Raw genomic sequence first — 13,585 nt, forward strand, 5'->3', positions numbered from 1 at the left:
GTTCTCTGAGCATAAGTTTGGCTTGATCTTCCTGGGTGTTAGCAATTTAGAGGATAACAGGCCAGAAGGCCAGGGGTCTCCAAAAGGAAGAAATATCCTGCAACTGTCAGACATATTTATCTCTCTTAAGTGGCAGGTGGAAACACACAAGAGACTTTTTTTTTCCCTTCTTTATTCAAACTTAAAACGAGTTTGTATTTATCTATAAAAATACAAAAGGAGTTTTCTCTTAAAATATAGTGTTGCCATAATAACACCTGGTTTCACCTGAAGTTAACTATTCTCAAACCTTGAGGAAACCAATATATTTTTTGAATGGAAAGGTTTCTCTTAAGCTATGCCAATGTACTCTGCATTTACCCCAAACTCTGTCCTTAAGTCGGTTCCATCTAATGGCTCAGAACCTACCTGACAAACCAGTATGTTATACTCAGATATTATTTCCCTAATCTATGTAAATGAAATTATTTGTATGGTAATCTGTCCTTCTACAAGATTCAAATTAATCATTTTATGGCCTGGGATGAAACTTCTGATGCCAAGATTATCCAAGCCCTTCTGTGTTGTAAGGCATTCCTTTCTTTCATTTACAGACTGTTAGTGAATATATAACATCCCGCTGGAGACTAACACGTGGGTACGCTTCTGTTCCCTTCTGATGCTGATGTCAGAAGCTTTCTCTGTCTCTTTTATACAACTTTCTTAATAAAACTTTCTTACACAAAGCTCTGAGTGATCAAAATTTTTCTCTGGCCCCAGACTAAATTCTTCTCCTCAGGATGCCAGGAAGCCTGGAAACTTTTCATTCATTAACAACCTTTCATCTTGGTGACTCGTCAGGTATCCTTCAGGACAACGTAAGGAGGCCTGAAGCTCTAGTTCTTTGTTCTCCTAGTGAACACATTTTCTGCTGTACTTTACTAATTCTACAATGTGCTTGTGTGAATGAATGAAATGCCCTACTTGAAACAAGTGAAGAGCCCTGGTCTGCCATTCCTGAGTGATCTCATATGGCATATGGCAGAAACCTACTGGGGGTTTATAATGGCCTGCCAATTCCAAGAGGTACCCAATGTCTCCTTTGGGAACTAACCAGAAATGGGCATAGTGTGTGGACCGAACTCTCCTTTCTCGGTCAAACTTTTCAGTCTGTTTGACCCTTTCATAATTCCTTTGGAATTAGAAGTACTAACCTAATGTGTCACATCACAGACTTTCAAGGGGCTTGTGATCTATACTGTTACTGTGTTCTGTGGCTTAAGTTCCAAACTTGGTAGTCAGGGAAGCACCTAGCCTCGCTATGAATCGAAAGTTCAGAAAGTAGATGGAGCTCTAGCTTCCAGAGCATTTCTGAGTTTAAAGGTTACTCAGATTGGAATTGCAAATTTTTTCATTTCCCCCTTGGGTAACACTGGCTCTTAGTGGACCAAAAAAGCCTCTTATACTGGTGTGGTGATGCTTGGAAGGAATATCTCAGTTTTATATTCTTAACAGTCTTATTGTGGTCAGGATTATACTTAGGGTTGTGCACAGGCACTCAGGTGATGAATGTTTCCCCCAGCTGTCTTAGCTAGGGAGGCATTCCAGAAGGTTACTCTGATTGCACCCCAGGTGGCATCAGAGGCAAGCAAGGTTCTAATGATGAGAAGGTGGATATCAAGTAGGGATGCCATCAGGTCTACTTCTGGTACGTCCCTGCCCCGTCTTGATAGTAGAACTGGGAAGGATGTGTATAGCACCAGCGTCAGTTTGGGACAGATTAAGTCCTGTCAGGAAAGAAAAACTTTGGTGTAAGATCCGTATACACCCATATCTAGTGCAGGGAGGGATGCCTTCAGAAGGAACATGGCACTGGTTGCTTTTTTTCTCCCTTCCAGGTGGGAGCTAACAATTTCAGACTCACTTCTTTGAACTGTATCTTGAAAATGTGGGATAGATTTGATCCCTGGGACTTAAAGAAGACACACCTAGTCTTCCTATGTGATATTGCATGACCATGGTATCCATTGGAGGATGGTGAGCGTGACCAGGTGGAAGGTTTCTTAAGTATAATATGTTTTATAATTAGACTTGTTCTGTAAGGAACAAGCGAAAAATGATATTAAAGGATGGATTTCTTACTCAGTCAGCTCCAGATATCCTCTGTAAGCTATTAAAATGGATATATGGGCCAAATCAGTGTTTTTGATACTCTGTTACAACTGGTTCAGACAGTCTGTTATTGTAGGGAATATGAGGAAACAAAAGAAAAAAAAGACACAGGAAGAGGCAGAAGCCTTCACAACGGCTATGAAAGCCATTCTTAAACAGCCTGAGAAAAACGCCCAGAGAGACCCATGTGAAAAGGGATGGGCTGGCTATTACTGTGCAAAGGAGGGGCATCTCAAGCAGAAGTGCCCTCAGGCATCTAAGCCGCCCACGGCTCCATGTCCAGTCTGCAAGGATCAAACTGGAAGAGAGACTGCCCCAAGAGGCGTAGGTGTCTGGGGTCAAAACTCTCAGGCAATCAGGACTGAATGTGCCCAGGCATCCCCACACAAGCTCCCATCCTAATTACACCTGAGAAACGCTGGTTATTAATAATTGTGTGTGTGTGGGGGTGGGTGGGGGGCAATCAATCAATATCCATTTGGATACTGGGGCAACTTACTCTGTGCTTACTGAAGTCCCTGGCCCACTTTCTTCCTGATCCCTTCTATAATGAGACTTTCCAGATGAGCCAAAATATATTATTTCAGTTATTCTTTATCTTGTAACTTGGATTCTGTACTATTTTCACATGAGTTTCTGATCAGGCCAGAATCTCCCTCATCCCTTTTGGGGATGGATATACTGAGCAAGGTCCATCCCTCTGTTTTCATGAATATGTTGCCCTCCCTTTCTCTCCCTTTATTTGAACAAAATGTAAGTATTAGAGTATGGGCTGATGGAAAATCTGTAGGTTGAGCACAAAATGCTGTTCCTGTAGTTATCAAACTCAAAGACCCACACTTATTTTCCCATAAGTAGCAGTATTAACTGAAACCTGAGGTTAAGGAAGGGTTAAAGCCCATCATCAAAAATTTAAAGGAGCAGGGACTATTACGTTTCTGTAACAATACATGCAACACTCCTATTTTGAGTAAAAGAAATCAAATAGTAAATTGCGACTAGTTTAAGATTTATGAATAATAAATGAGGCTGTAGTTCTTTTACAGCCCATGGTTCCTAATCCTTATACTCTATTGTCTGAAATTCCTGAACGAGCCCAATATTTCTCTGTCATTGATTTGAAACATGACTTCTATTCTGTGCCTTTGGTGGAGGAAAGTCAATTTCTATTTGCCTTTGAGGATCCTACGCTGCCGGTTTCTCAGGTAACCTGAAGAGTTTTGCCCTGGGGATTTTGTGACAGTCCTCACTTATTTGGACACAGTTTGTCACAGGATCTATAAAACTTTAATAGCTCTGAAGTAGTGGTGTTACTATATGTAGATGACATTTTGCATTGTGCTGAGACAGAGAAAGCTTGTTCACAAGGCTCAGAAGATTTCTTATCATTTCTGGCAGTCTATGGTTACAAGGCATCAAGAGAAAAGGCTCAGCTTTGTCAACAATCAGTTAGATATCTGGGCCTAATAATATCAGAAGGGACTAGGGCCATGGGCCCTGAGAGAATTAAACCTATACTAAATCATCCTCTGCTGCTGCTGTTGCTGCTAAGTCACTTCAGTCGTGTCCGACTCTGTGTGACCCCATAGATGAGGTCCCCATCCCATCCCTGGGATTCTCCAGGCAAGAACACTGGAGTGGGTTGCTGTTTCCTTCTCAAATGCATGAAATTGAAAAGTGAAAGTGAAGTCGCTCAGTCGTGTCTGACTCTTAGCGACACTATGGACTTCAGCCTACCAGGTTCCTCTGTCCATGGGATTTTCCAGGCAAGAGTACTGGAGTGGGTTGCCATTGCCTTCTCTGAAGTCATCCTCTACTATGACTTTTAGACAATTGAGAGGATTTTGCAAATCACAGGTTGCTGTCACATTTGGATTCCAGATTATGTGTAACTTGCCTGACCCTTACATAAACTTATATCTGAAACTCAGCAGGGCCGAACAAACAAACTGGTTTGGTCTCCAGATACTCAAAAGGCTTTCAAGGTTCTCCAGACTGCTCTCCTGCAAGCTCCAGCTCTGAGCTTATCTACAGGGTCAGAATTTAATTTTTTGTCACTGAAATAAATGCTGTGGCCTTGGGAGTTTTGACACAACCCAGAGGGACTCACCAGCAAACTATCGCTTATCTAACCAGATAATTAGGTGCAATTTTGCATGGTGGCCCCACTGCCTAAAAGTAATTGGGGCAGCAGCTTTATTAGCACATGAAACTTTAAAAATAATTAATGGATGAAACCTTACTGTACTGACTTTTCATGATGTGAGTGGAATCTTAAATTCTAAGGTTAATATTTGGATTATAGATGGGAGGCTTCTTACATATCAGTCATTGTTGTTAGAAGGACCAGTAACTAAGCATAAAGTTTATGGAAATTTAAATCCTGCCACTTTCCTACCTAGGAAGGAAAATGAAACACCTGATCATGATTGCTCCCAATTCCTAACTTTAAATTATGCACCTCAGGTGGATCTGATGGATAGCCCATTAGATAATCCTGACATGGAAATATTTACAGATGGCAGTTGTTTTGTTCAGGATGGAAAGCATAAAGCAAGCTATAGCGTGGTAACTGCTGATCAGGTTTTGGAAGCAAAATCTCTTCCCCAGGGAACCAGTGCTCAGTTTGCAGATCTTGTGGCTCTGACCTGATCTCTTGAGTTAAGTAAGGGACAGCGAGTGAATATTTGCACTGATTCTACGTATGCTTATTTGACTTTACATGCTCATGCTGCAATATGGAAAGAAAGACAGTTTAAAACAGCAACAGGAGAATGTATTAAGTATTTCAGAGAGATTGAGACACTTTTAACTGCTATATATTGTCCTAAAGAAGTATCTGGTATGCATTGCAAAGGTCACAGCAGGGATGGGAATAAAGTAACCCAAGGTAATCAGTTGGCTGACTGTCAAGCCAGAAAAGCAGTGCTTTATAAAACCTCTTCACTACAGATGCCTTTGACCTGGACAGGTCCTGTTGAACAGGAAAAACCACAATATTTTGCGGAAGAATTGTAAAGATATGACAAAAGAGGAGCAAAGATTACTGATAAGGGATGGTTACAGTCCAAGGATGAATGATTAATAATTCGTGAAAATGCTCAGTGGAAAATTCTTAAGGGTTTACATCAAAGTTTTCATTTGGGTGCAGAGTACTTATCAAATGGCTTGCTGTTTGTTTGAAGGAAAAAATGTAATGAAAATTTCAAAGAATATTATCAAAAGGTGTGAGGTTTGTCAGAAAAATACCCAAAGACTGCAAAGCTAGCAAAATCTGAATAGCAACGAAGTGGGAAATATTCTGGATAGGACTGGGAACGTTATTTTACTCGTAAAGCAAAAGCTAATGGATATTCTTGCTTTCATGTTTGGGTAGACACTTTTACTGGATGGTTTGAGCCTTTTCCCTGTCGTAGTGAACAGGCTAAGGAGGATATAAAGATTTTAATCCATGAAATTAAACCCAGTTTTGGGCTGCCATGGAGCCTGTAGGGTGACAATGCCTTCGCCTTTAAAGCTTCTGTAACTCAGTTCAGTTCAGCTCAGTCCAGTAGCTCAGTCATGTCCCTCTCTTTGCGACCCCATGAATTGCAGCATGCCAGGCCTCCCTATCCGTCACCATCTCCCGTATTTCACTCAAACTCACGTCCATCGAGTCTGTGATCCATCCAACTATCTCATCCTCTTTCATCCTCTTTTTCTCCTGTCCCCAATCCCTCCCAGCATCAGAGTATTTTCCAGTGAGTCAACACTTCGCATTAGGTGGCCAAAGTACCAGAGTTTCAGCTTTAGCATCATTCCTTCCAAAGAACACCTAGGGCTGATCTCCTTTAGAGTGGACTGGTTGGATCTCTTTGCAGTCCAAAGGACTCTCAAGAGTCTTCTCCAACACAGTTGGAGTTCAAAAGCATCAATTCTTTGGCTCTCAGCTTTCTTCACAGCCCAACTCTCACATCCATACATGACCACTGGAAAAAACATAGCCTGACTAGATGGACCTTAGTTGGCAAATGTCTCTGCTTTTCTTTCTTTTTTTTTTTTTTTTATTTTTTTTTTACATTTTCTGTTTTTTTTTTTTTTAATTTTTAAAATTTTAAAATCTTTAATTCTTGCATGCGTTCCCAAACATGAACCCCCCCTCCCACCTCCCTCCCCACAACATCTCTCTGGGTCATCCCCATGCACCAGCCCCAAGCATGCTGCACCCTGCGTCAGACATAGACTGGCGATTCAATTCTTACATGATAGTATACATGTTAGATTGCCATTCTCCCAAATCATCCCACCCTCTCCCTCTCCCTCTGAGTCCAAAAGTCCGTTATACACATCTGTGTTTTTTTTCCTGTCTTACATACAGGGTCGTCATTGCCATCTTCCTAAATTCCATATATATTTGTTAGTATACTGTATTGATATTTTTGTTTCTGGCTTACTTCAATCTGTATAATCGGCTCCAGTTTCATCGATCTCATCAGAACTGATTCAAATGACTTCTTTTTAACGGCTGAGTAATACTCCATTGTGTGTATGTACCACAGCTTTCTTATCCATTCATCTGCTGATGGACATCTGGGTTGTTTCCATGTCCTGGCTATTATAAACAGTGCTGCGATGAACATTGGGGTACATGTGTCTCTTTCAATTCTGGTTTCCTCGGTGTGTATGCCCAGCAGTGGGATTGCTGGGTCATAAGGTAGTTCTATTTGCAATTGTTTAAGGAATCTCCACACTGTTCTCCATAGTGGCTGTACTAGTTTGCATTCCCACCAACAGTGTAGGAGGGTTCCCTTTTCTCCACACCCTCTTCAGCGTTTATTGCTTGCAGATTTTTGGATCGCAGCCATTCTGACTGGTGTGTAGTGGTACATCATTGTGGTTTTGATTTGCATTTCTCTGATAATGAGTGATGTTGAGCATCTTTTCATGTGTTTGTTAGCCATCCGTGTGTATTATTTGGAGAAATGTCTATTTAGTTCTTTGGCCCATTTTTTGATTGGGTCGTTTATTTTTCTGGAATTGAGCTGCAGAAGTTGTTTGTATATTTTTGAGATTAGTTGTTTGTCAGTTGCTTCATTTGGTATTATGTTCTCCCATTCAGAAGGCTGTCTTTTCACCTTGCTTATATTTTCCTTTGTTGTGCAGAAGCTTTTAATTTTAATTAGATCCCATTTGTTAATTTTTGCTTTTATTTCCAGAATTCTGGGAGGCGGATCATAGAGGATCCTGCTGTGATTTATGTCGGAGAGTGTTTTGCCTATGTTCTCCTCTGGGAGTTTTATAGCTTCTGATCTTACATTTAGATCTTTAATCCATTTTGAGTTTATTTATGTGTGTGGTGTTAGAAAGTGATCTAGTTTCATTATTTTACAAGTGGTTGACCAGTTTTCCCAGCACCACTTGTTAAAGAGATTGTCTTTACTCCATTTTATATTCTTGCCTCCTTTGTCAAAGATAAGGTGTCCATATGTGTGTGGATTTATCTCTGGGCTTTCTATTCTGTTCCATTGATCTATATGTCTGTCTTTGTGCCAGTACCATACTGTCTTGATGACTGTGGCTTTGTAGTAGAGCCTGAAGTCAGGAAAGTTGATCCCTCCAGTTCCATTCTTCTTTCTCAAGATTGCTTCGGCTATTCGAGGTTTTTTTGTATTTCCATACAAATCTTGAAATTATTTGTTCTAGTTCTGTGAAAAATGTGGCTGGTAGCTTGATAGGGATTGCATTGAATTTGTAAATTGCTTTGGGTAGTATACTCATTTTCACTATATTGATTCTTCCGATCCATGAACATGGTATATTTCTCCATCTATTAGTGTCCTCTTTGATTTCTTTCATCAGTGTTTTATAGTTTTCTATATATAGGTCTTTAGTTTCTTTAGGCAGATATATTCCTAAGTATTTTATTCTTTTCGTTGCAATGGTGAATGGAATTGTTTCCTTAATTTCTTCTTCTACTTTCTCATTATTCGTGTATAGGAATGCAAGGGATTTCTGTGTGTTGATTTTATATCCTGCAACTTTACTATATTCATTGATTAGCTCTAGTAATTTTCTGGTGGAGTCTTTAGGGTTTTCTATGTAGAGGATCATGTCATCTGCAAACAGTGAGAGTTTTACTTCTTCGTTTCCAATTTGGATTCCTTTTATTTCTTTTTCTGCTCTGATTGCTGTGGCCAAAACTTCCAGAACTATGTTGAATAGTAGCAGTGAAAGTGGACACCCTTGTCTTGTTCCTGACTTTAGGGGAAATGCTTTCAATTTTTCACCATTGAGGATAATGTTTGCTGTTGGTTTGTCATATATAGCTTTTATTATGTTGAGGTATGTTCCTTCCATTCCTGCTTTCTGGAGAGTTTTTATCATAAATGGATGTTGAATTTTGTCAAAGGTCTTCTCTGCATCTATTGAGATAATCATATGGTTTTTATTTTTCAATTTGTTAATGTGGTGAATTACGTTGATTGATTTGCGGATATTGAAGAATCCTTGAATCCCTGGGATAAAGCCCACTTGGTCATGGTATATGATCTTTTCAATGTGTTGTTGAATTCTGATTGCTAGAATTTTGTTGAGGATTTTTGCATCTATGTTCATCAGTGATATTGGCCTGTAGTTTTCTTTTTTTGTGACATCTTTGTCAGGTTTTGGTATTAGGGTGATGGTGGCCTCATAGAATGAGTTTGGATGTTTACCTTCCTTTGCAGTTTTCTGGAAGAGTTTGAGGAGGATAGGTGTTAGCTCTTCTCGAAATTTTTGGTAGAATTCAGCTGTGAAGCCGTCCGGACCTGGGCTTTTGTTTGCTGGAAGATTTCTGATTACAGTTTCAATTTCCGTGCTTGTGATGGGTCTGTTAAGATTTTCTATTTCTTCCTGGTTCAGTTTTGGAAAATTGTACTTTTCTAAGAATCTGTCCATTTCTTCCACGTTGTCCATTTTATTGGCATACAACTGCTGATAGTAGTCTCTTATGATCCTTTGTTTCTGTGTTGTCTGTTGTGATCTCTCCATTTTCATTTCTAATTTTATTGATTTGATTTTTCTCTCTTTGCTTCTTGATGAGTCTGGCTAATGGTTTGTCAATTTTATTTATCCTTTCAAAGAACCAGCTTTTGGCTTTGTTGATTTTTGCTATGGTCTCTTTTGTTTCTTTTGCATTTATTTCTGCTCTAATTTTTAAGATTTCTTTCTGTCTACTAACTCTGGGGTTCTCCAATTCTTCCTTTTCTGGTTGCTTTAGTTGTAGAGTTAGGTTATTTATTTGACTTTTTTCTTGTTTCTTGAGGTATGCCTGTATTGCTATGAACTTTCCTCTTAGCACTGCTTTTATAGTGTCCCACAGGTTTTGGGTTGTTGTGTTTTCATTTTCATTAGTTTCTATGCATATTTTGATTTCTTTTTTGATTTCTTCTATGATTTGTTGGTTATTCAGAAGTGTGTTGTTCAACCTCCATATGTTGGAATTTTTAATAGTTTTTCTCCTGTAATTGAGATCTAATCTTAATGCATTATGGTCAGAAAAGATGCTTGGAATGATTTTGATTTTTTTGAATTTATCAAGTTTAGATTTATGGGCCAGGATGTGATCTATCCTGGAGAAGGTTCCATGAGCACTTGAAAAAAAGGTGAAATTCATTGTTTTGGGGTGAAATGTCCTATAGATAACTATTAGGTCTAACTGATCTAATGTATCATTTAAAGTTTGTGTTTCTTTGTTAATTTTCTGTTTAGTTGATCTGTCCATAGGTGTGAGTGGGGTATTAAAGTCTCCCACTATTATTGTGTTATTGTTGATTTCCCCTTTCATACTTGTTAGCATTTGTCTTACATATTGTGGTGCTCCTATATTGGGTGCATATATATTTATAATTGTTATATCTTCTTCTTGGATTGTAATATGCTTTCTAGGTTGGTCATAACTTTCCTTCCAAGGAGTAAGTGTCTTTTAAATTCATGGCTGCAGTCAACATAAGCAGTAATTTTGGAGCCCCCCAAAATAAAATATGTCAGTGTTTCCACTGTTTCCCTATCTATTTCTCATGAAGTAATGGGACCACATGCATATCAGGGAGGATCAAAAGTTCTAAGAATGGATTATTACTTACACTGGTGTCCTGGAGACCCCAATACTCAGGAAAGGTTGAAAAAGCTAATGACTTTATCAAAAGATATCTGCACAAATTAATTCAAGAGATGCAGGACAATTGGATTTAAATCCTACCAATAGACTTAATGAGGGCTCAAACTGCCCCCCAAAAGGAGGGACTGTCCGCCTTTGAATGTATTTATGGAAATACTTTTTTTATGCACAGACATTGTTATAGACCCTGAAGCCTTGGAATTATGTAACTCAGCTCTCAGCTTTTCAACAGGCATTAAAAGAACTCCGGGAGATGACTCCTGGCCCAACTTCTGAGTCAAGAAAACCTCTATTTGAGCCAGGAACTGAGGCCCTCATAAAAACATTGGGATCTGTGCGTCCATCTCTCGAGCCCCTCTGAGAAGGCCTTTACCAGGTTTATTCTCCTATAGCTGTCAAAGTGCCAGGAACTGATTCGTGATGTACATCACACTCGAGATAGTAGGTGGCACCATGACCAAAACAAAGTGAATTAACATAAAATTATTTCTGTTTTACTTCTATGCTCTTACGTTGTATTTTTCAGATGGGCCTGATAATCTATGTGAGCCTACTTCTGCTGACTCCAAAAGTCCTGAGTCTGTCATTTGATTCACAAGACAATGCCTTCCTGTCGTGGGCTCACTCCTACTCTGCATTCCACAGTTGGTCTGAGTACAGAGTCTGCAAAGCACTCCTCTTTTCATCATGGAAGACTTACCTTGGAGGACATCTTCACTTTAAGGAAAAGACTTACTCCACATCTGTGAATACCTTCGACAGCAATCATATGGGATGCCTCTGCTTTATCTGATGGCATCTAACAACCCTAAAACGGACTGGTGCAACATATTGCACTTTAACTATGGACATAAACTGATTTTGATTTTGATTTTAACTTGTTTTAATGACTATTTTGCCCTGCATCTGTGACTGTGTAACTGGATTTGTTTCTAGTCACACAAGAGCTTTCAAGTTACAAATGGATGCTTAAACTCCTACTCCTGCTACAGCATTTTCCAGCTACTATTTGGAGCCCCAGGATCAGATATCCTCAATATGAGAATTAGGAGAATACATTGCTTCACCAGTTGGAAGACAATGCCCCTTGTCAGCTCGGAAGCAGTTACGGACTGAGAATGATGCCCCTTTTCCCAATTCCACCCAAGTGCCTGCTCAACCCAGGGCTGATGCTTAACACCACACAACAAGCAAGACAGAAACACTAACCAAATCCTAAGCAGAGAGACTGATTAATGTCAGATTGATCCCATCAGTTCAGTTCAGTTCAGTTCATTTCAGTCGCTCAGTAGTGTCCAATTCTTTGTGACCCTATGAATCGCAGCACACCAGGTCTCCCTGTCCATCACCAACTCGCAGAGTTCACTCAGACTCGCGTCCATCAAGCCAGTGATGCCATCCAGCCACCTCATCCTCTGTTTTCCACTTCTTTTCCTGCCTCCAATCCCTCCCAGCATCAGAGTCTTTTCCAATGAGGCAACTCTTCACATGAGGTGGCCAAAGTACTGGAGTTTCAGCTTTAGCATCATTCCCTCCATCATTTCCCAGGGTTGATCTTCTTCAGCATGGACTGGTTGGATCTCCTCGCAGTCCATGAAACTCTCAAGAGCCTTCTCCAACACCACAGTTCAAAAGCATCAATTCTTCGGCACTCAGCTTTCTTCACAGTCCAACTATCACATTCATACATAACCACTGGAAAAACCATAGCCTTCACGAGACAGATCTTTGTTGGCAAAGTAATGTGTCTGCTTTTTAATGTGCTATCTAGGCTTGTCATAACTTTTCTTCCAAGGAGTAAGCGTCTTTTAATTTCATAGCTACAATCATCATGCATAGTGATTTTGGAGCCCCCCCAAAATAAAATCTGACACTGTTTCCCCATCTATTTCCCATGAAGTGATGGGACCAGGTGCCATGATCTTCGTTTTCTGAATGTTGAGCTTTAAGCCAACGTTTTCACTCTCCACTTTCACTTTCATCAAGAGGCTTTTCAGTTCCTCTTCACTTTCTGCCATTAGGGTGGTATCATCTGCATATCTAAAGTTCTTGATATTTCTCCCAGCAATCTTGATTCCATCTTGTGCTTCTTCCACCCGAGTTTTTCTTATGGTGCAATCTGCATAGAAGTTAAATAAGCAGGGTAACAATATGCAGCCTTAATATACTCCTTTCCCTATTTGGAGGCAGTGTGTTTTTCCATGTCCTGTTCTGACTGTTGTTTCCTGACCTGCTTATAGGTTTCTCAAGAGGCAGGGCAGATAATCTGTTATTCCCATCTCTTGAAGAATTTTCCGCAGTTTATTGTGATCCACACATTCAATGGTTTGGCATAGTCAGTAAAGGAGGACTAGATGTTTTTCCTGAAATGCTCTTGCTTTTTCCATGATCCCTTCAGTTCAATTCAGTTCAGTCACTCAGCTGTGTCTGACTCTTTGCGACTTCATGAATCACAGCCCACCAGGCTTCCCTGTCCATCGCAAACTCCCAGAGTTCACTCAGACTCACGTCCATCGAGTCAGAAATGCCTTCAGCCTCCTCATACTCGGTCGCCCCCTTCTTCTTATGCCCCCAATCCCTCCCAGCATCAAAGTCTTTTCCAATGAGGCAACTCTTCGCATGATGTGGCCAAAGTACTGGAGTTTCAGCTTTCGCATCATTCCTTTGAAAGAAATCCAAGGGTTGTTCTCCTTCAGAATGGACTGGTTGGATCTCCTTGCAGTCCAAGAACAGTCAAGAGTCTTCTCCAACACCAGAGTTCAAAAACATCAATTCTTCGGCACTCAGCTTTCTTCACAATCCAACTTCACATATATACATGACCACTGGAAAAACCATAGCCTTGACTAGACGGACCTTATTCGGCAAAGTAATGCCTCTGTTTTTGAATATACTTCCTAGGTTGGTCATAACTTTTCTTCCAAGGAGTAAATGTCTTTTAATTTCATGGCTGCAGTCACCATCTGCAGTGATTTTGGAGCCCCCCAAAATAAAGTCTAACACTGTTTCCATTGTTTTCCCATCTATTTCCCATGAGGTGATGGGACCAGATGCCATGATCTTCGTTTTCTGAATGTTGAGCTTTAAGCCAGCTTTTTCACTCTCCTTTTTGCTTTCATCAAGTTACTTTTTAGTTCCTCTTCACTTTCTGCCATAAGGGTGGTGTCATCTGCATATCTGATGTTATTGATATTTCTCCCGGCAATCTTGATTCCAGCTTGTATTTTTTCCAGTCCAGCGTTTGTCATGATGTACTCTGCATATAAGTTAAATAAGCAGGGTGACAATATACAGCCT

The sequence above is a fragment of the Capra hircus genome, unplaced genomic scaffold (genome assembly GCF_001704415.2).
Source record: "Capra hircus breed San Clemente unplaced genomic scaffold, ASM170441v1, whole genome shotgun sequence".
Classification (NCBI taxonomy): domain Eukaryota; kingdom Metazoa; phylum Chordata; class Mammalia; order Artiodactyla; family Bovidae; genus Capra; species Capra hircus.